This window comes from Loxodonta africana, chromosome 3 (genome assembly GCF_030014295.1).
Source record: "Loxodonta africana isolate mLoxAfr1 chromosome 3, mLoxAfr1.hap2, whole genome shotgun sequence".
Lineage (NCBI taxonomy): Eukaryota > Metazoa > Chordata > Mammalia > Proboscidea > Elephantidae > Loxodonta > Loxodonta africana.
This window is the reverse complement of record NC_087344.1, coordinates 182,692,194-182,715,868: the sequence shown is the minus strand read 5'-3', so window position 1 is coordinate 182,715,868 and position 23,675 is coordinate 182,692,194. Positions and strand designations below refer to the sequence as shown.

Sequence of the window (23,675 nt, the reverse complement as noted above, 5' to 3'; positions counted from 1 at the left end):
ATCAGCTTTCTCTGGCCTCCATGAAATCAGGCGAATGTGCAGCTGGAGACAGGACCTGCACTTGGAGGGTTAGGAAGATCAGCCCAGGACTCCACCAGAGGAGAGAGAGGCAGAGGGTCCAGAATGGGGGCAGCAGAGCGTTGGGGTAATGAGCACCATCATGGGGCATCTCAGGGGTTCTCAAGACACCCTCATCCTCCTCCTAACATGTTCGGAGAGCCTCTCTCATCTCCCTCACAGAAGCTTTACCCAAGTGGGTTTATTCTCCTCTATCGTTACATGGAGACAAGAAGACTTGGGAGCTCAATTAGAAAACAATCCGCTTTCTTCTAGCAGGAGACCAAAGAGGAAATAGCATCTTGCTAGGTTAAATTAAGTTCAGATAGGTTTTCATTGCCTTCCTACATTTCTTAGCTCAGATGTAGAGCAAAAGGTCTATGAGACTCATCAGAGAAGAGGCACTGGCCAGAGACTTGTGCATTAATATGCTCATTTTATTTTCTCTAGAGTCATTGACACCCACAGAAATGTCACGGAAATGTCCTGCCAGCAGAACCAGCAGCAGTGCCAGCACCCTCCCATGTGTCCCCCAAAATGCCTGCCCCAGTGCCCAGCCCCATGCCCACCTTCAGTCTCTTCTTGCTGCTGTAGCAGCTCTGGGGGTGGCAGCTGCTACCTGAGCCACCACGGCTATGGTCTCTTCCTCAGGCACCTGCATCAGAGCCCCACCTGCTGTGAGTGTGAGCTCTTTTGGGGTCTCAGGCTTTTGCCCCAACTCTGCTGGCTGCTGCTGATGTGAGTAGAAGCTGACAGAAGACCCAGAGTACAAGGACCAGTCGCAGATTTATGGGCCCCTCCTAATCTCTTCTCTGTGGACTGAACTCCTGAGTTCACTAAAGGAAGGTATTCAGGATCTCTTACTGGTGGCCTTCTGAGGGCCCAGTGTCTGCCCTAGCCATGTTCTTGTCAGGGCTTAACAGCAGTTGTGTCTGATTCTGTGAAAAGTAAAGCTTCCGTTCTTCACTCACATTTTTATTTTGCCCTTCCCAGGGCTACTCCACTGATCTGCCGTCTCCTAGGCCCAGAGCCACCCTATTCCTGGCCTAGGACTAGAAGAATAAGAGCTCATGCTTCCCTCCACTCACAGGTAAACAATGAGGAAGAAGCTTGTATGTTAGAACTGGAAAGAGGCCCAGGTAAGACAAATGGCTTCAGAGAGGAACATTCACTTTATTTCTGGAGGAAACACCTGGGTGTTGAGTGGGTGGGAAGGGATTGTTTAAAGCTGAATAGGTGATGGATACAAGGAGAGAAATGGGGCCAGGATGCAGCACATGAGATGATCACTCATCACAATGCATATACAGTGTACTGTACATGCATTGTGAGAAACTTGGAGAGGGGAGAAAAATGGAAATGAGATTATTGCAGGTGTGATAAACTGTATGTATTTATAAGACCAAAGATTTGTATGTGTGTCAAGCCCAGACAGTTTGGCTGTGGAGTTCACACTCCTAACCACCATGATATACAAAGATTCTCTAAAATGTTTTAAGAGATGTGAGAAGATAGTGGATTGCCTTTGTAACGACTTGCATGTGTTTTATATTACTTTTCAAACTCTACACCACTAAAACAGCAAGCCACACAGATCACCCTTACAGAGAGTTGGTCTTCGAGATTTAGGATCTAGAGTATAGCACTCAGCTGCCCCTAAGGTCAAAATCATTGTCCTTGATGTGCGCCAAAACTAACATTTCACTTTGACTACCAGTTTTTCCTACCACTCGTCTGTCAGTTTGTCATACTGTGGTGGGTTGCATGTCTACCTGTGAAAAAGATTGGCCAATGAAAACCTTATGAATAGCCATGGAATATTGTCTGATATAGTGCCAGAAGATTAGGCCCTCAGGTTGGAAGGCACTCAAAATATGACTAGGGAAGAACTGCCTCCTCAAAGCAGAGTTGACCTTAATAACAGATGGAGTAAGCTTTCAAGACCTTCACATACTGATGTCACATGACTCAAAATGAGAAGAAGTAGCTGTAAATATTCATTAATAATCAGAATGTGGAATGTACAAAGATTTTTACCATCTTCTGCAGTCTGAAATTGATCAAACATTGACAATTACTGGTAATTGGAAGCAAAGAAGAAGGATCAGTAGTGGGGAAATATGGTCTTGGCAATAGAACAACGCCAGAGATGGCATGATAGAATTTTGCAAGACCAACAACTTCTTCATTGCAAATACCTTTTTTAACCACATAAACGGTGACTAAACACATGTACCATGCCTGATAGAATAGGCAATAATCAAATCGACTACATCTGTGGAAAAAGACAATGGAAAAGCTCGATATTACCAGTCAGAATAAGGCCAGTGACCAACTGTGGAGCAGATCATCAATTGCTCATACGCAAGTTCAATCTGAAGCTGAATAAAATTAAAACAAGTCCACGAGAACTAAAGGACAACCTTGAGTATATCCCACCTGAATTTGGAAACCACCTCAACAACAGATTTGATGAACTGAACACTAATGACCGAAGACCAGGCAAGTTGTGGAATGACATAAAGGACATCATACATGAAGGCAGCAAAAGGCCATTAAAAAGACAGGAAAGAAAGAAAAGATCAAAATGGATGTCAGAAGAGACTCTGAAACTTGCTTTTGAACACAGAGCAGCTAAACCAAATGGAAGAAATGATGAAGTAAAAGAACTGAACAAAAGATTTCAAAGGATGGCTCGAGAAAATTAATTTTATTCATTATAATGAAATGTGCAAAGACTTGGTGTCTTAGTCATCTAGTGCTGCTGTAACAGAAATATAAGTGGATGACTTCAACAAACAGAATTTTATTCTCTCACAGTCTAGGAGGTTAGAAGTCCAAATTCAGGGCATCGACTCCAGCAGAAGACTCTCTCTGTGTCAGCTCTGGAGGAAGGTCTTTGTCATCAATCTTCCCCCAGTTGAGGAGCTTCTCAGGTGCAGGGACCCTGGATCCAGAAGACACACTCTTCTCCTGGTGCTGCTTCCTTGGTAGTATGAGGTCCCCACTCTCTGCTCACTTTCCTTTCCTTTTATCTCTTGTGAGATAAAAGGTAGTGCAGTCCAAACCCCAGAGAAACTCCCTTTACATTGGATCAGGGATATGATGTTAGTAAGGATGTTACAATGCCACCCTAATCCTCTTTAACATAATCTAATCTTGCCTCATTAACCACAGGCAGAGATTAGCATTTACAGCACATAGGAAAATTACAATCACAAAATGAAAGACAACCACACAATACTAAGAATCATGGCCTAACCAAGTTGACACATATTTTGGGGGGATGAAACTCAATCCATGACATCTGGAGTTGGAAAACCGAGAAGGAAGAACCCACTCGGCATTTCCCACACTGAATGAACTGAAGGAAAAAATTCAAGCCTGAAGTTGCAGTGTGGAAGGATTCTATGGGCAAAATATTGAATGATGCAGGAAGGAATACAGAGAGTCACCGTACCAAAAAGAACTGGTCAATGTTGAGCCGTTTCAGGAGGTAGCATATGATCAAGAACCAATGGTACTGAAGTAAGAAGTCCAAGCTGCACTGAAGGCATTGGCAAAAAACAAGGCTCCAGGAATTGATGGAATACCAATTGAGATGTTTCAGCAAACTGACGCAGTGCTGGAGGTGGGCAGTCATCTATGCCAAGAAACTTGGAGGATATCCGTGAGTTCAGAGTACAAGCCTTGAAGTAAGTAGGAAAAGGGTCATTCTTTTGTAATTCGATGTGACCATCTGAAATAATCTGCTTTTTTATTTTTTTACTTCATCTAGGTTCATTAAATGAGTCCCTGGATGGTGCAAACAACTAAAGCTTGACTACTAACCAAAAGATTGGAGGTTTGACCTCTACCCAGAAGGCACCATGGAAGAAAGCCCTGGCGATCTGTTTCCGAAAGGCTGCAACCTTAAAAACCCTATGGAATACAGTTCTACTGTGCTACATGCAGGGTTACCATGAGTAGGAATTGACTCAACAGCAACTGGTTTGGTTTGGCTTAGGGTCACTAAACTAACCCCAAAGCGCCCTAGAAGCAAACCTAAGAGTAATATCAAACTCCTTCTAAGTACACTCCAATGTGTCCATCCAAAAATCTTGTTCAGTGCCCACCTGCAGTCTCTTCCTGCTGAGCCATAACTCTGGAGGCAGATTTAGCTTCAGCTCTGGAGAATGCATCTGCCTGAGCCATCAGAGGTTTTACAGATCTCATTGAGTGCAGCATCAGAGCTCCGTCTGCTTCAAACATTGCAGTGACCAAGAGTCTAGGGGCTATTGCTGACCTGGGATCTGAAAACCATAGAGAAACAGGACCGGTGAATCCAGTGAACCAGAGACAAACCTCTTCTCAGCCTGGTGCTTTTTCCTCCTCCATATTTGCCACCTCCTAGGTTGAGAAATTTCATGGGAGATTTGTGGTGACGGTTAGGGTGGGAGTTCTCATACAGAACTTGCTGTTTAATCTGGAAGTCATATATTCACCATAAACCCTTATCTTAATTTTTGTTTGTAAACCGTGTGCATCACTAAAGATCTGTTTTCCAGTTCTCAGTGTGTCCTATTTTCTGTAACCCCATATTGGGTATAATTTCCAGAAAGCCCCACACTCAGCAGAATCCCCAGATATCAGTCCCTGTTGCCATACTCTTATGGTGCCCACTCCAGATTTTCTCTGTTGAGTGTCACTGAGTCCTTTCAATGTCCCCATCTCTTTTTGCTTCCAACAACCCTCCAGCAGTGCAGCCCATATTGAATGAACCCGGATCCCTCCCAAGCCCTCTAGAGATGAGACCTCCCTCAGGGCTGAAGTATATTCCATGAGCACCAAGTATCAGTCACTACAGGGATGCACCTACTCAGGACTTAGTACAGGTCCTTCTTGGTCCTAGTATGTTTATGCCTCTCCCCACATTCAGGACAGACAGGAAGGGATGAGAAAACAGATACAAGAGAAGAAATGTGGCAAAGAATTGAAGACAGAGATGGCAGGTGTTGAAGCCAAAGAGTTTGGATGGTGTCAAATTGACCAGGGCACTGCTTCCAAGGTAGTTTCCCTTTTCCACACTGGACAACAGGTGAGCAGCATAAGGGGACTCCCACAGCACAGCACCCTATTCCTTCTCCTCTGCGTCTTAATCTTCTAAGATGCTCCTATCCCTAGAAGGCTCTCCCTCTGAACTTTGAAAACCCATCATTTATCCCACCCCCTGTAACTTCCTAGTTTCATTTTCCCAGTCCCTTTGTAGTACGAAGCTTTCCTTCAATGTCCCTAGGCTTGCCTGTTGCTTGTCCTTTGTGAAATGGAATTTTGTCATTTATTGATTTGACTGATTCTAGAAAAAGAGGAGGATCCAAAAGTTGTACCCTTGTTATGAAGATAGTCTAAGAGTCTTCTAATTAATATAGTAAACAGTTTAAACTCAGTGCAGTCAAACAGGAAGGAGTTCATGTTCTTGCTTTTGTTTCCCAGGAACTGCCCTCTCCTAGGCTGTGTCGAAACCCCCTTGAAAATATCTCAGGGAGATTCCTCATCTCTTCAGTCATTTTCATGGATGATAAAGTCTAAACCAGCCAAATTTCATTCTTTACATAATTTCAAACTCCAATCTTCTCCACACCCCCACTCCACACCCCCAGTACTGACTAGACCTCCCCAAGAGACTGGAGTTGAACTAGGACAAATTCAGCTCTTTCACTCATCCACCAAGGAGGACCCTTCCCATCTGGGTCCCCTCTTCTCCTCCATTGTGTTGAGATCTGGGAAAAGAAAGGGAGCAATTGTTTCATATTCAGCTGTACTACTGACCTCCTCTCTTGGTTGTCTGTTCCTTCTGCGTGGCAGGCTCCACATGAGGGCTGTCTTACAAGGTGTTTATGTGACTTATTCTGGGACATCTGCAAGGAATCTCCACAGCACAGTCCCCAAACATGAGAGATGTTCTTCAGACACTCCCTAAGCTCCCATCCTCATTGGCACAATCCCACAGTCTCCTGATGCTGAGGTCTTTCCGCCAGTAGACAGCCATCCTAAGAACACACTAGCAAGATAATACAAGCTTGGTTTTCTTTCCATTGGCCTCTGCTGTCCTATCTCAATGCCCTGTTCTTTACTTTCAATTCCTTTTCTCACTTCAATCGTAGGTTTAGAAGGCAGATCAGCAAATCTACTGCTGAAGAAGGCATTTGGCTGAAGGATAAAAAATCCAGTCTCCCTTTCTTGCAGGGACCTTTAACATCTACAGTTGTTATCTTGAACATCACCCCTAAACTGCCCCTTGTTGAGGACAATCAGCTTGTTTCCCTTCCCATGCATAGGATAGAGGGAAAACCACAGCATTCTCTTCTAGGACAAAAACTCCCCTACCAGAAAAATTCTCATCAAAGCACAGCCTTCTGCATATGTATCTAGAAGGGAGAGACAGAGTTCCGTCCTTAGCAAGTCCTGCTGGCATGCTCAGTAGTTTCTTCTGGGATTGCTTTTTAAAATTAGGGATAAGTAGCACCTATTATTTTTAACTTTGGGACTTTAGCCAATGTCCCTATATAAGAAGAAATGTATAGTCCAACCTCTTCTTACATCCTGGATCCATCGGGGGCCTTCTCAGGGAATGTGATAAGATGTGTTTACCTCAAAATACTACAACTTTATCTGAGGGGGGAATTAGGATCTATGAGAACCTTAGGGACACATACCTTCAAACTGATATTGAAGGTATGAGGCACTTTCTGGCTACCTATTCCCCTTTTCCTTAAGAATGACTCAGCTGTTTGCCACGGAATGCAGATTATGATGAGGATGGGAGGGGACAGAACTGAGAAGGAACTGCGACTTGTAAGCAAAAGGAGAAGGATTTGTTGTTTGCTGATTCATCCCTTATTACTGATATGGAATGTCCAAAATGTACTCCAAGGAGCTAAACCTGAGCTCTTACACTGCTTGTTCCTATAATATAATTGGAATTACTAAGTCATGAAATCCTCCCAAAATTCATCCAGCCAGACCAGTCTATATTTCCTTGATATCTCAGGACCACAGGAAGCCCGGGCTCCCCAGGACAGGACTCCTGGGAGTCACAGCTCTCAGGGAATTGCCCTTGTGTTCTGGGGAAGTGACCAGGTGTGATCTTATGGCTATTCTCTGTCATCCCAGGATGACTGCTCTGTGTGTTGGGCCTGTGGAGCATCTGATCTCAGGAGGAAAAGGAGAGGTGAGAGATGGGAATAACACATCGTCTTAGTTATCTAGTGCTGCTATAACAGAAATACCACAAGTGAATGGCTTTGACAATCAGAAGTTTATTCTCTCAAGTCTGAATTCAGGGCGCCTGTTCCAAGGGAAGGCTTTCTGTCTGTGTTTGCTCTAGGGGAGGGTCCTTGTCATCAATCTTCCCCTGGTCTAGGAGCTTTTCTGTGTAGGGACCCCAAGTCTGTTTGGATGCTTGCTCCTGGCTTTCTTTGCTTGGTGGTAATGAGGTCCCGCTGTCTTTCTGCTTGCTTCTTTCTTTTATATCTCAGGAGATTGATTTAAGATACAACCTAATCATGTAGATTGAGTCCTACCTCAATAACAAAACTCCCTCTAATCCTGCCTCATTAACATCATAAAGGTAGGATTTATAACACATAGGAAAATCACATCAGATGACAAAATGGCAGACAATCACATAATGCTAGAAATCATGGCCTAGCCAAGTGACACACATTTTTCAGGGACACAATTCAATCCATAACGCTCACCAAGATGAAGGTGAGGTAAATGAGCTCTATCTCCAGGACTTGTATGAAGCTTTCTAAGACAGGCAGTTAGAGGTGGGGCTGCAGGAAGCCTGGCAGGCGCCCACTTGTTTTCATGAAGGACAGGGAAAACTGCCTTTGACAGCCATTGACAAGAGTGTTTGAACCTTTGAAACTTTGCCCAAAGTTTATGATTTTTGTCACTTTTGGAATTATTGGTCCCTGCCTCCCACCCCCAATGCCTCAGTTACACCTCATGGGGGAAAATGTGGCCTCCATGCCTGCTTTTGTTATAAGAACACGACTTGATTCTGATAACCACAAATATAAAGACATAAATATCCACTTTTGTAGCAAACTCTAAACTCCAATACCTTTTTTTTTTTTTTCCTTTAAACATATCCTATGGCTCTCAGAATTTCATTTGGGGAGCCTTTATCACGGTATAATTAATTCTTCTGGGACAATTTATCACTGATACAATTAATTTTCTCAGTTTATTCTCTCTGCTAGACTTTAAGCTTCCTGAAGAAAGATCTTATGCCTCTTTTTTTCAATACTCAAATTTTCAGTACTGACCATGTACCTTGCCCATAATTGCTTCTGAGAAAAGACAGAGTAGCCTCAGGCTGCTGGCAGTAAACTGGTCTTGCTGTAGTAGCTAGACCATGGCATGGTGCTCTTCTATTGAATATAAACAACTTCATGGAAGTCCAACATGAACAAGTTAACTCTGTGACAAGAAGGGAACAACACCACTCTGAGCACTGACAAAATAAGAGCATTGTCTGGACCACAAAAACGATTAAACATTTCTATCTCTAATACAAGTGACTGCTACTTCTTTACCAATTATAGCTTTAACTTTGCTCCATTTTCTCTACTTCCTACTTAAAAATTATTAAGATACCCAATCATAGAAATGCTTTCTGACAGCACTCAATACAGAGGAAAGTTTCACTTCCTTGACCTCTTCCCAAAATTACCTAACATAAGGCCAAATCCTATAAAAAGCACAACAGTATACAAGGTGTCATGGATTGAATTGTGTCCCCCAAAAATATCTGTCAACTTGGCTAGGTCATGATTCCCTTATTTGGTTGTATGATTGCCTACCATTTTATGTTCTGGTGTGATTTCCCTATGTGTTATAAATTCTATCATTATGATGTAATAAGATGGATTAGTGGCAGCTATACTGATGAAGTCTACAAGATTAGATAGTGTTGGAGGCAGGGCCAAGATGGCTGACTAGGCAGAAGCTTCCACTGAACGCTCTTGCAACAAAGACCCAAAAAAAACAAGTGAATCAATTACATACATGACAATCTACGAACTCTGACCATCAAACACAGAACTAAGGAATCGACCTGAGTAACAGGGAAGTAAAAGACCCCACAGAAGCAGCAACCAGTCGCAGAGCCCAGCGCACAGTGTCCCAGCCCTGATCCCTTGGTGCTGTGCTTTGGTGCAAGTGCAGCTGATGGTGGCTTCCTGAGACAAGGCAAGCATGGGACGCAGCCCTAACGCCCTGGGGCAATCTTGGTGGGGACCCAGCCAGCGCACACAGGCTACACACAGACCTGACTGGCATGGGAGGAAGAGATTGCACAGAAGCAGCGACCAGTCATGGAGCCAGTGCAGCGTCCCAGCCCTGATTCATTGGTGCTGTGCTTTGGTGTGAGTGCAGCTGATGGTGGATTCCTGAGACAAGGCAAGCATGGGACGCAGCCCGAACCCCCTGAGGCAATCGTAGTGGGGACCCAGCCAGCACACACAGGCTACACACCCCTCTGGAATCACAGATAAAACAGCCCTCCCCACACAAGATAAGCGATTTTGTCTATTTTACCAAGCTACTCTCTCCTCCCTCCCCTTCCTGCCCCAGCCAGCTTCATTAACATTCAAATTCCCTGGGCTAGAAATAGAAGAGCCCTGCTTTTTTTCTAACCCATTCTCCTGGCCTGGGAAAAGCAGCAATTAATAATCAGGGGAAAAAGTCCTTTCCTGACTTCCCTAAGCTGGAAGATCAGGACAGAATCAGCTCCAGTCCAGGCATAAGAGACCCACAGTCTTTGGCTTTCACCCCTACATAGAACCAGGTGGCTATTATAATGCAAAGGCAATTCTGTTAAAGGTCTGACTGTAATTGTTTCAGCTGAGTGGTGGAGAGGCAGGTTTGGAGGTCTGATACTGCTCTACCTATTAAACAGAGCCCTCACCTACCCACAGCAGGGAACTGAGGGGTAAGGCTCCATCCACACCACCTAGCCACCCGTGAAAGTGTTCTGAGGATAGTGGTGCCTACCAGTCTTTACAGGTACAAGCATTGGGTGCCTAAGGTACAGCTGCAGAGCCCACCCACCAGGGCACCCTAGAGAACAGGCACTACTTCCTCACTGGCACTTGGGAGAAGGCTGGCAGCACCCTGCCCTCCTCGGAGTGTGACCCCAACCACTACCAGAAACTGATGCATATGACCATCACCACTACTCCTCTAAGATAGTAGGTGAGAGCCTACACTACACACTAGGTGACTGACCATCAGGACACCTGAGCTGATTCTACTCAAGAATAGTAAATGGACTCATAGGCTCATATACCTGGTAACAGCTCTAACCATCTTGTAACAGGACATGAGTGCTTCAAAGGCTCCAACATTCAAGTTAGCTCACTCTAGTACCCCACCTGGGTATATTAAAACAAAACAAGACTCAGTGAGCAAATATAAAATAAATCATTACAATAACTTATAGATGGCTTGTAGAAAGCAGTCGATATCAAATCACATAAAGAAGCAGACCATGATTGCTTCTATAAACCCCCAAAACAGAGAATCAAGGTCTCTCCCAGATGAAGATATATTCCTGGAATTGCCAAATGTACAATACAAAAGACTAATATATGGAAAACTTCAAGACATCAGGGACGACATCAGAAATGAAATAAGGCAATGTACAGAAAAAGCCAAGGAACACACAGATAAAGCAGTTGAAGAAATTAAAAATACTATTCAGGAACATAATGAAAAATGTAATAAGCTGCAAGAATCCATAGAGAAACAGCATTCAGAAATTCAGATTAATAATAAAATTACAGAACTGGACAGCTCAATATGAAGTCAGAGGAGCAGAATTGAGGAATTGGAATGCAGAATTGGAGAGATGAAGGATAAGGAAATTGGCACCAATATATTTGAAGAAAAATCAGACAAAAGAATTATTAAAAAATGAAGAAATCCTAAGACTCACGTGGGACTCTATCAAGAAGAATAATTTGCATGTGATTGGAATCCAGAACAGGGAGAGATAACGGAAAACACAGAGAGAATTGTTGAAGATCTGCTGAGAGAAAACTTCCCCGACATTGTGAAAGATGAAACAATACCTACCCAAGATGCTCATTGAACCCCATACAAGGTAGATCCCAAAAGAAAATCACCAAGATGTATTATCAGCAAACTTGCCAAAACCAAAGATAAAGAGAAAATTTTAAAAGCAGCCAGGGATAAACAAAAAGTCACCTACAAAGGAGAACCAATAAGTTCGGACTACTCGGCAGAAACCATGCAGGTAAGAAGGCAATGGGATGACATATATGGGCCATTGAAGGAGAAAAATTGCCAGCCAAGAATCATATATACAGCAAAACTCTCTCTCAAATATGAAGGCAAAATTAAGTCATTTACAGATAAACACAAGCTTAGAGAATTTACAAAAACCAAACCAAAACTACAAGAATTACTAAAGGAAATTCTTTGGTCAGAAAGTCAATAATATCAACAAAACACAAGGACACAGAGCAGAACATCCTGATATCAACTCAGGTAGGGAAATCACAAAAATAAAATACGATTAATAAAAAAAAAGCTCAAAACACAGAATCATTGATGTCATTATGTAAAAGATGACAATAATCAATAAAGAGGGACAAAATACAGGAGGCATAGATCTTCCATACTGAGAGGAAATCAAGGCGATATAGGGAGATACAAGTTAGGTTTGTACTTAGAAAAATAGGGGTAAATATTAAGGTAACCACAACAATGACTAACACTCCCATACTTCAAAATAAAACCCCAGATAAACATAAGAACTCAGCAAAAACAAATTCAACTACAATGAAAAATGGGAACACACAATTTACAAAGAAAAATTTCACAGCACAAAAAAGTAAGTGGAAAACTGAAATTGTCAACAACACACACAAAAAAGGCATCAAAATGACAGCACTGAACGCATACTTATCTATAATTATGCTGAATGTAAAAGGACTAAATGCACCAATAAAGAGACAGAAAGTTGCAGGTTGGATTAAAAAAACATAATCTACCTATAAGCTGCCTACAAGCGACACACCTTAGAGATACAAACAAACTAAAACACAAAGGATGGAAAAAAATATATCAAGCAAACAACAATAAAAAAAAGCTGGAGTAGCAATATTAATTTCTGTCAAAATAGACTTTAAAGTTAAATCCACCACGAAGGATAAAGAAGGCCACTATATAATGATTAAAGCAACAATTTACCAGGAAGATATAACCATATTAAATATTTATGCACCCAATGACAGGGCTGCAAGATACATAAAACAAACTCTAACAGCATTGAAAAGTGAGATAGACAGCTCCACAATAATAGTAGAAGACTTCAACACACCACTTTGGGTGAAGAACAGGACATCCAGTAAGAAGCTCAATAAAGACACAGAAGATCTAAATGCCACAATCAACCAACCTGACCTCATAGACATATACAGAACACTCCAACCAACAGCTGCAAAGTATACTTTCTTTTCTAGTACACATGGAACATTCTCCAGAATAGAACACATATTAGGTCATAAAGCAAGCCTTTGCATAATCCAAAACATTGAAATATCTCAAAGCGTCTTCTCAGACCATAACGGTATAAAAATAGAAATCAATAACAGGAAAACCAGGGAAAAGAAATCAAATACTTGGAAACTGAACAATACTTTGCTCACAAAAGACTGGGTTATAGAAGACATTAAGGATGGAATAAAGAAATTCAGAGAATCCAATGAGAATGAAAACACTTTCTATGAGAAACTTTGGGACACAGCGAAAGCAATGCTCAGAGGTCAATTTATATCAATAAATGCACACATACAAAAAGAACAAAGAGCCAAAATCAAAGAAATGTCCCTACAACTTGAACAAATAGAAAGAGAGCAACAAAAGAAACCTTCAGGCACCAGAAGAAAACAAATGATAAAAATTAGAGCAGAATTAAATGAATTAGAGAACAAGAAAAACAATTGAAAGAGTTAACAAGACCAAAAGCTGGTTCTTTGAAAACAACAAAATTGATAAACCATTGGCGAGACTGACTAAAGAAAAACAGGAAATAAAGCAAATAACCAGAATAAGAAATGAGATGGGCGATATTACAACAGACCCAACTGAAATTAAAAGCATCATATCAGATTACTACAAAAAATTGTACTCTAACAAATTTGAAAATCTAGAAAAAATGGGATGAATTCCTAGAAACACACTCAAAAAACTGCAAACAAAAAAAAAGCCCTGGCCCTGATGGCTTCACTGCAGAGTTCTACCAAACTTTCAGAGAAGGGGGAACACCACTACTAAACCAAACCCACCGCCAACAAGTCGATTCTGACTCATAGCAACCCTATAGGTCAGAGTAGAACTGCCCCATAGAGTTTCCAAGGAGCACCTGGTGGATTTGAACTGCGACCTCTCGGTTAGCAGCCGTAGCTCTTAACCACTACGCAACCTGGGTTTCCAAAACACCACTACTACTAAAGGTATTTCAAAGCCTAGAAAAGGATGGAAATCTCCCTAACTCATTCTAAGAAGCCGGCATATCCCTGATATGAAAATCAGGTAAAGACACCACAAAAAAAGAAAATTACAGACCTATATTCCTCATGAACATAGATGCAAAAATCCTCAACAAAATTCTAGCCAATAGAATTCAACAACATATCAAAAAAATAATTCACCATGACCAAGTGGGATTTATACCAGGTATGCAGGGATGGTTCAACATTAGAAAAACAATTAATATAATCCACCATATAAATAAAACAAAAGACAACCACATGAATTTATCAATTGATTCAGAAAAGGCATTTGACAAAGTCCATCCGTTCATAGTAAAAACTCTCAGCAAAATAGGAATTGAAGGAAAATTCCTCAACATAATAAAGGACATTTATACAAAGCCAATAGCCAATGTCATCCTAAATGGAGAGATCCTGAAAGCATTCCCCTTGAGAATGGGAACCAGACAAGTCTGCCTCTTATCACCACTCTTATTCAACATTGTGCTGGAGGTCTGAGGCAGAGCAATTAGGCGAGATAAAGAAAAAAAGCGTATCCAGATTGGTAAGAAGTAAAAGTATCTCTGTTTGCAGATGACATGATCTTATGCACAGAAAACCCTAAAGAATCCTTAGGAAAAGTACTGATACTAATGAAAGAGTTCAGCAGAGGATCAGGATACAAGATAAACACACAAAAATCAGTTGCATTCCTCTACACCAACAAAAAGAACATCAAAGAGGAAATCACCAAATCAATACCATTTACAGTATCCCCCAAGAAGACAAAATACTTAGGAATAAATCTTACCAGACATGTAAAAGACCTATACAAAGAAAACTAGAAGGCACTACTGCGAGAAACTAAAAGAGACCTACATAAGTGGAAAAACATACCCTCTGGTATGGATAGGAAGACTTAACTTTGTAAAAATATCTATTCTACCAAAAGCCATCTATAGATACAATGCAATTCCGATCCAAATTCCAACGACATTTTTTAATGAGATGGAGAAACAAATCAACAACTTCATGTGGAAGGGAAAGAAGCCCTGGATAAGTAAAGCATTACTGAAAAAAAAAGAACAAAGTGCGAGGCCTCACTCTAGCTGATTTTAGAACCTATTATACAGCCAAGGTAGTCAAAATAGCCTGGTACTGGTACAACAGACACGTAGACCAATGGAATAGAATTAGAGAATCCAGACATAAATCCATCCACTTATGAGCAGCTGATATTTGACAAAGACGCAAAGTCAGTTAATTGGGAAAAAGACAGTCTTTTTAACAAATGGTGCTGGCATAACTATATATCCATCTGCAAAAAAATGAAACAAGATGCATACCACACACCATGCACAAAAGCTAACTCAAAATGGATCAAAGACCTAAACACAAAGTCTAAAACGATAAATATCATGGAAGAAAAAATAGGGACAATGCTAGGAGCCCTAATACGTGGCATAAACAGAACACAAAACATTGCTAAAAATGCCAAAGAGAAACCAGATAACTAGGAGCTCCTGAAAATCAAACTCCTATGGTCATCCAAAGACTTCACCAAAAGAGTAAAAAGACTACCCACAAACTGGGAAAAAGTTTTTAGCTATGACATTTCCGATCAGCGCCTGATCTCTAAAATCTACGTGATTTTGCTAAAACTCAATCATAAAACTCATGATTTTGCTAAAACTCAATAAAACAATAACCCAATTAAACAATGGGCAAAGGATATTCAGGCTGCTAACAGATACATGAGGAAATGCTCATGATCATTAGCCATTAGAGAAACGCATATCAAAACTACAATGAGATTCCATCTCACTCCAACAAGGCTGGCATTAATCCAAAAAAAAATAACAGTAAATGTTGGAGAGGTTGTGAAGAGACTGGAACACTTACACACTGCTGGTGGGAATGTAAAATGGTACAAACAATTTGGAAATCGATTTGGTGCTTTCTTTAAAAACTAGAAATAGAACTACCATCCATTTCCATCCATTGCCGTCGAGTCGATTCTGACTCATAGCAACCCTATAGGACAGAGTAGAACTGCCCCATAGGGTTTCCAAGGAACACCTGGTGGATTCAAACTTCTGACCTTTTGGTGAGCAGCCAAACTCTTAACCACTACGCTACCAGGGTTTCCTTAGAACTACCATACGTTCCAGCAATATTACTCCTTGGAATATATCCTAGAGAAATAAGAGCCTATACACAAACAGATACATGCACACCCATGTTCGTTGCAGCACTGTTTACAATAGCAAAATTTGGAAGCAACCAAGGTGCCCATCAATGGATGAATGGATAAATAAACTATGGTATAACCACACAATGGAATACTACACATCAATAAAGAACAATGTTGAATCTATGAAACATTTCATTAACATGGGGAAATCTGGAAGACATTATGCTGAGTGAAATTAGTTGCAAAAGGACAAATATTGCATAAGACCACTATTATAAGAACTAAAGAAACAGTTTAAACAGAGAAGAAAATATTCTTTGATGGTTACGAGATGGGGGGAGGGAGGGAGGGAGGGAGAGAGGTTTTTGCTAATTAGATAGTAGATAAGTTTTATTTTAGGTGAAGGGAAACACAATACACAATACAGGAGAGGTCAAGAAAAATGGACTAAACCAAAAGTGAAGAAGTTTCTTGAACAAACTGAATGCTTCAAAGGCCAGTGTAGCAGGGGTGGGGGTTTGAGGACCATGGTGTCAGGGGACATCTAAGTCAATTGGCATAATAAAATCTATTAAGAAAACATTCTTCATTCCACTTTGGAGAGTGGTGTCTGGGGTCTTAAACGCTAGCAAGCGGCCATCTAAGATGCATCAATTGGTCTCAACCCACCTGGAGCAAAGCAGAATGAAGAACACCAAAGACACAAGGTAATTTTGAGCTTAAGAGACAGAAAGGACCACATAAACCAGAGACTCCATCAGCCTGAGACCAGAAGAACTAGATGGTGCCCGGCCACAACCGATTATTGCCCTGACAGGGAACTCAACAGAGAAACCCTGAGGGAGCAGGAGAGCAGTGGGATGAAGACCCCAAATTCTTGTAAAAAGACCAGATTTAATGGTCAGACTGGGACTGGAGGGACCCCAGAGGCCATGGTCCCCAGACTTTCTGTTAGCTCAGGACAGGAACCATTCCCAAAGCTAACTCTTCAGACAGGGATTGGACTGGCATAGGGGATGGAAAATGATACTGGTGAAGAACTACCTTCTTGGGTGAAGTGGAGACATGAAACTATGTTGGCATCTCCTGTCTGTAGGGGGGATGAGAGGGCAGAGGGGGCCAGAAGCTACCCGAATGGACACAAGGAGAGAGAGTAAGGGAAGAACTGTGCTGTCTCATTGGAGGGAGAGCAATTAGGAGTGTATGGCAAGGTGTACGTAAAGTTTTGTGTGAGAGACTGACCTGATTTGTAAACTTTCAAAGCACAATAAAAATTAATTAAAAAAAAAAACAGAAATAGACCAAAGAATCTAAAAAAAAAGATTAGATAGTATCTTAAGCCAATCTCTTTTGAGATATAAAAGAGAGAAGCAAGCAGAGAGACAGGGGGACCTCATACCATCAAGAAAGCAGTGCCAGGAGCAGAGCATTTCCTTTGGACCTGAGGTTTCTGCACTGAGATGCTCCCAGACCAAGGGAAGACTGAGGCATCACAAGGACCTTCTTCCAGAGCCGACAGAGAGAGAAAGCCTTCCTCTAGAGCTGGTGCCCTGAATTCGGACTTCTAGCCTACTGGACTGTGAAAGAATAAACTTCTCTTTGTTAAAGCCATCCACTTGTGGTATTTGTTATAGCAGCACTAGATGACTAAGACACAAGGTGAACTATTTCCTTCATTGCAATGAATCCATAAACACAACTTTGTTCTGCTCTGGGTGTGCCCATGATGGTCTTTGCCTGGAGAATATCAGCAATGCTCAATTGAAGTTTATTAAATGAATAAAGTAAAGGAATGAATTATTTGAAGAAGAAGGAATCTCAGAAAGGGAGGGCTGGTGATAGCAGTTAGGAAGGGGAGGGGATCAGAGCAAATATTGGCCTGTGAGACAGAGGACAGAAGGTGGTGTCTCCAACCAGAGTCACAAATTAAGGACTAAAGTGGATCCTTTAAACCAAAAAAAATAAATAAGTAAGTAAAAACATGTTGCCATCAAGTTGATTGCAAATCATAGTGACCCTATAGGACAGAGTAGAACTGCCCCATAGAGTTTCCAAGAAGCGTGGATTTGTACTGCCAACTTTTTCATTACAGCCATAGCTCTTAAACACTATGCCACCAGGGTTTCCCAAATTTTCCGGTAGCATGTTGTGATGGTTAATTTTATGTGCCAACTTGGCTAGGCTATAGTGCCCAGTTTGGTCAAACACTAGCCTAGATGCTATTATGAAGTAGTTACATGTGATTAAATCATTTCGCTTTACATAAAGTAGAATATCCTCCATAATGTGGGTAAGCTTCATCCAGTCAGTAACAGGCCTTAAGAGCGAAAAAAGAGTTTTCTCCAGAATGTATTCTGTCTCAAGACTATAAATAGACATTTTTTCCAGAACTCCTTCCCTCCTCACTCTTCCTGTCAACTGACCTATAGATTTTGGGACACAAATCTGCAGGAATCTTCATCCTATATTATGACCTACAGATTTTGGACTTGCCAGCTCCCACAATCCCATGAGCCTATTCCATAAAATAAATAAACCTCTCTCTTTCTCTCTGTCTCTCTAGATATATAGAGCTAGAAAGACAGATATTACTGCTTCTATTTCTCTAGAGAACACTGACTAAGAAACACACCTTCATTAGGATGCTCCCTTTCTCATCTGGCATTCTCTTGGGTTCCAATGTGGGGAAAACGGAGGTGAGTTTTTTAACACTGTAGGTCTCTCTTCACCTTTGCTACTCAGTTGGGTATGAGAAAGTTCCAATTTTACCCTTAATGAGTAGTTATTTCCAATGCACTATCAACTGGTGGGGCCATCAACAAAATAAGGGAAATGGACATTCAAGTATAGCTCTGGGACTAAGCCGGAACTATCCCCTCCCAGAAGGTCTCATTCTGGAAAAAGAACATCAGAGAGGTGGGTCAGTGCTTCTTGCTACCCCTTTCGCCTTCCCCTATCCCAAGTCACCACTCCTTGTGACCCTGTGGAATTCCTTCTACCACAGGTATCTCAGAGTAAACACAGGATCCTTAAGTTTTAAAGTCAGTTGTAAAATGCATATCCTTATAATGTATTTTAATGTCTAAAAGAATGTGTTAATTCTATAAAGCGTGTAAAGTACAAAAAAGAATCACGTACATTTACTGTACAAATGTTTCATTAAAAATTATCATTTAACTTAAATATAAATAGTTAATGTTCCCTTGTATTTTTTTACTGTAATTTTTGGGAAATAAATAGCCAAATACACTTATTATGATACCAAACCAAAACCAAACCCACTGCCGTCGATTTGATTCTGACTCATAGTGACCCCACAGGGTTTCCAAGGCTGTAAGTCTCTATGGAAGCAGGCTGTCACGTATTTCTCCCTCAGAGCCACTGATGGTTTAAACCACCAACTTTTCAGTTAATAGTCGATTGATTGCTTTAAACACTTCGCCACCAGAGCTCCTTACTTATGATAGTAGAAATTAATTTAATGAGAAATTCATCTCTAATACTACAATAAAATTCAATGGGAAAATATGCTTCAGATTTTATAAAAATCATCATATACAAACCTGAGAAATCATCAGGTCTGTTCCATTAAATGAGATGCACGTAACATTACCACCATCATCAACCTCGTCATTAGCAATGCATTAAACAAAATCATCTTCATGAGTTCCCTCAATTATCTTAAATATTTCATACTTGTGGATCAGTTTACTTTCTTATAATCAATATCACATATACACAAGAAGGTAAATATAGACAAACTTTTTTTGTGTACTAACTATGATTCTTGTGATCTCAGAGTTGTAGGTCCTTTTGCTATTTTGTCTACTCATCCATATAATTCTACCTTGGCTTTACTGCTTTTATTTGCCTGAAGATCTCAATTTGCCTTGTATAAAGCAATTTATAAATTGCTATAAAGTTCTATTAAGGATCTCACCTGCCCCAAACAGGGTCTAGATCCCACCCTCCATCCATTTCCCCATACATCTTATTCCCAGGGTCTAGTGGACTCAGATCACTCAGCACCCCTAGGAGTCAGGAACAGATTACTTCTGAGTGTATCGCTCCCCTTGGGAATATGGACCCTTGGTGGCACAGTGGTTAAGAGCTCAGGCTACTAACCGAAAGGTCAGCAGTTCAAATCTATCAGCCTCTCCTTGGAAACCCTATGGGGCAGTTCTGCTCTGCCCTAGAGGGTCACTATGAGTCGGAATCAACTAGAGGACAAGGAGTTTGGTTTGGTTTTGGCCTGATAGCGAACCAACATCCAAAAGACAGGTCTGCGGCAACATTTGTATCACAGGACACATCACATGATACCAGACATCTATGTTTACTTTTTCTGGTGTCTGTCCAGTTGGATTTGAAATAATGAAGGTCAGGAAACAATTCGTATACATCTCTACATTCTCACTGGCCCCCTCCCCCCCCCGCCAAAAAATACAAGGGACAGAGCTGAAGTCAAAGTATCTGCGCTGAATGCGTGTTAGGAGGAGAAATGGCAGGTCCCCAATACACCTCCTGGTAAATATTGAGCAGTCATCAAGACTTCCGGGGTCTCTTTTTTCAGATATTATCAAGCATGCAGGAAGATGCTGGAGGCCTAGACTGGGACCTTTCAACTCTGCCACCTCCCCGGATTATGAAAGCAGCGGCATACCTGGGCTGTGCATCACAAATCAGCACAGGATAAAAGGGCTCCTGCCCTGGACTCTTCATCCACAGCCTCCTCAGGAACAGCCTTCTCCTGCCTCCTCTGCATCTGGTGAGTGTCTGGAAGGGGACAGAGCTTTGACTTGGAGCATTGGCAAGACAAGCCCAGGCTTTAGTGGGGAAGAGGGAAGCAGAGGTGTCTAATGTGAAGGCAGGAGGACAAAGGATGGTGTACGGCTGGGGACAAAGGATATGGACAGTACGCAAGGAACCTCAGTAGGGTACCTCAGGGTCTGTGACATGCCAGATCCCCGGCTCTCAGCATTCCCTCCACACTTCATCCTGAGAGATGCACACGTCTAGAGACATTCTTCAGCAAATACACCAAATGGTGTATTGGATTCCACATTTCTATGAAGACAGGAAGCCTTGGGGATCAGTTAGAAGAGGTCAGCCTTCTTTTCTGGCAGGAGAGCAAAGTGGAGGGAAAGAGATGCCTTGTCAGATCAGGTTAACTTTAAACCAGTTTCCATTTTCCTTCTGAAGATCACAGCTAAGGAAGCAGCTGGTCAAAAGAGCAAGTGTTTTATTAAACCATTCATAGAGGAAACAGTGGCCTAGAGTTTTGCATTGACCTTTTTCTTTGATCTATCCAGGCTCACTGCCCTTCAGCCAAGATGTCCTGCCAGCAGAGCCAGCAGCAGTGCCAGGCCCCTCCCAAGTGCCCTTCACCCAAGTGCCCCCAAAGACCCCTACACAGTGCTTGCCCAAAGTCTCCTCCAGCTGTGCCCTCAGCTCTGGGGGCTGCCATGGCCCCAGCTCTGAGGCCGGCTGCTGCCTGAGCCACCACAGGCGCCACAGGTCCCACTGATGCTGGCGCCAGAGCTCCGACTGCAGTGATGATGGCAGTGGTGAGCAGTCCGGGGGCTCCCACTGTGGCCACAGCTCTGGGCAGTGTGGACGAGACAAGCAATTGTAAAGGAAGTGAAGGCCCAAAGTTCCAAGGACCACCCCAGCCTGATGCATCCTTTCTCAGACCAACTTTCACAGGCCGAGCTAAGTGGATGTCCCTGTGGAGGGTTTGAGCCCTCCCAGAAAGGATCCTCCTGTCTGATGACTGGGCAATGCCACTGAGAAGAGCAATTGTAAAGTGACCACAGACCAGAGTTCTAAGGCCCACTCCTGCCTGGTGTGGACTTTCCAAGTACTCCTATCTATCTCCCTTCCCTTAGCCAGCTGCTGAGATGTCCCTGGAGAGGGCTCTGAGTTCTCCCCAGAGGGCTCTCCTGTCTGTTCTCCAGGAGCCCACAAATTCCTGCCCCGGTACCTGCCCAGTCAATTGTCATCACCTGGCTCTGACTCTATGAAAAAATAAAGCTTTTGCTTTCTCAACACCACTTAGCTCTCTTTAACTTTGCTTCAACCGGTGCCCACCCAGTGCTCACCTCCATGCCTCACCACTGCTCTCCCTGCTGTGGCTCCAGCTCTCGGAGCTGCTTTTGCCTGAACCAGCACAGGCCTGTGAGATCCAACAGATGCCAACAGCAAAACACAGAAAGCTGTGGCAATGACTATGGCCCAGAGTCTGAAGTCTCTGGCTGCTACCGAGACCACTCAGCCCTCTAACTCATGTGGCACCTAGGAGTGAATTAGAAAAACCACTGCACCCAGCTGGACACAAACTTGTGTTTTACATAGAGCTCAGCCAGCAATGGTCAAGCTGAATGTCAGCCCTCACTTGTCCCCAGGCAGAATGCTCTTGTGTAGTGACCAGCCTGTTAATGCCTCAGGTCAGGGGGCTGCAACTGACTGAGGCCCTGAGGACTGCAAGGAGCAGCATGGGAGGAACCAAGGGTAGATGACCTGCCCAGGCTGATGCCTCTACAGCCCACTTTCTCTCCTCCACTGCTGAAGCTGGGCCCAGGATGCTGCTGGGAAGGAGTCTGAGAAGCCCCAAGGGGACTCATTCGCTTTGTTTTACAGATACCAAGGTAGCCTCATTTCATGCCTCGGTCCAGACACTGTCAGCCTGTGTCTCGGGCCCTGGGAAATGATGAAGTCTCTCCAACTCCCCATCAGTGTCCTCATTCTGCTTTTTCCCCCCATACCAGGCTGCTCAGGGTTCTCCCCTCCCTTCAGCAGCTCACAGCCCCTCCCCTCTGCACAGGGTACAGTGACCTGGCTGGGGTGAAAAGGGGAAGGAAGAGAAGGGCAGATTCTCCTCTTCTTAAAGGGCCTCTGTGGGCACTGAGCAGAGAGAAGTCAGCACTGTACAAGAAAGCCTAGGCTGGAGTTTCCTCTCCTTCCACCTTCCCTCCCTCCCTTTGATTCAGCAAGCAAAGGGCTTCCTCCACCCCTTGCATGTAACAGAGTACACCCTGCATTCACCAACTTTCAGGCACCAGTGATGAAGGCACCCAGGAAAGGGCTGTGTCTGTGCAGAGGCTCTGTCCCCAGGTGCTCACAGTGCCCACCTCTTAGGACAGGAAGGAGCTGATTGCTCACAGAGGTAGGGAGTCTGGCCTTCTCCCCTGTGCCGTGTCAGACTTTGGCACTTGGAGTATGTGCTCATGGAGGCTCGTGCAAAGTTACGGCACTTAGAACATTGCATTTACTTAGCTGTTTCCACATTTGCCCATCTCAACTCTGAGGTCCTTGAAAACAGTTGGAGATCTCTCAGCATCGCCAACCCTTGGCAAATGCTTAGCACGTATATGTACACTGAGCCAATCAGTGAGGAATAGCACGCCTTACAAAGGCTTAAGAAGCTGGTACATGGGCAGCATCAGGGCTTCCTGGTTCTGGTTCCTTCCTGGGGACTTTCATACACCATGTCAAGGAAAAGGAAGAGTTCTAGGCCTGGGAGGTGACATGGGCTGCAACCAAGAAAGAAGGGCTTTTTTTTTTTTTCCTTGTAGTTGTCTCTATACATGATTCTTGCCTCTCTGCACTATTAACCTTGAATGTATTATGCAAAAAGATTTTATTAAAAAGTCTCTACCTTTAATTTGTCATTGAAGGACTTCTTTGACCTCCTTACGGCTTCCTAATTCTTGGGTCTTCTCATTGGCTACAAGGGCAGGGGAGAGGGTATGGGGTAAAAGATGGTGGTGGCCAGGACTGAGGCTAAGCAGTGGATGGAGAAGAATACACAGCTGAATGGCTGGATGGTTTGGGGACAGAAAGGGCAGGATTTGGTCCCTGATCAGGAGGTTGAG

General features: G+C 42.8%; 1 pseudogene; it reads left to right on the top strand.

Moving 5' to 3' along the window:
* Window positions 1-19,966: 19,966 nt before the first annotated feature.
* On the top strand, window positions 19,967-21,436 carry LOC100668997 (late cornified envelope protein 3C-like; annotated as a pseudogene).
* Window positions 21,437-23,675: the final 2,239 nt, after the last annotated feature.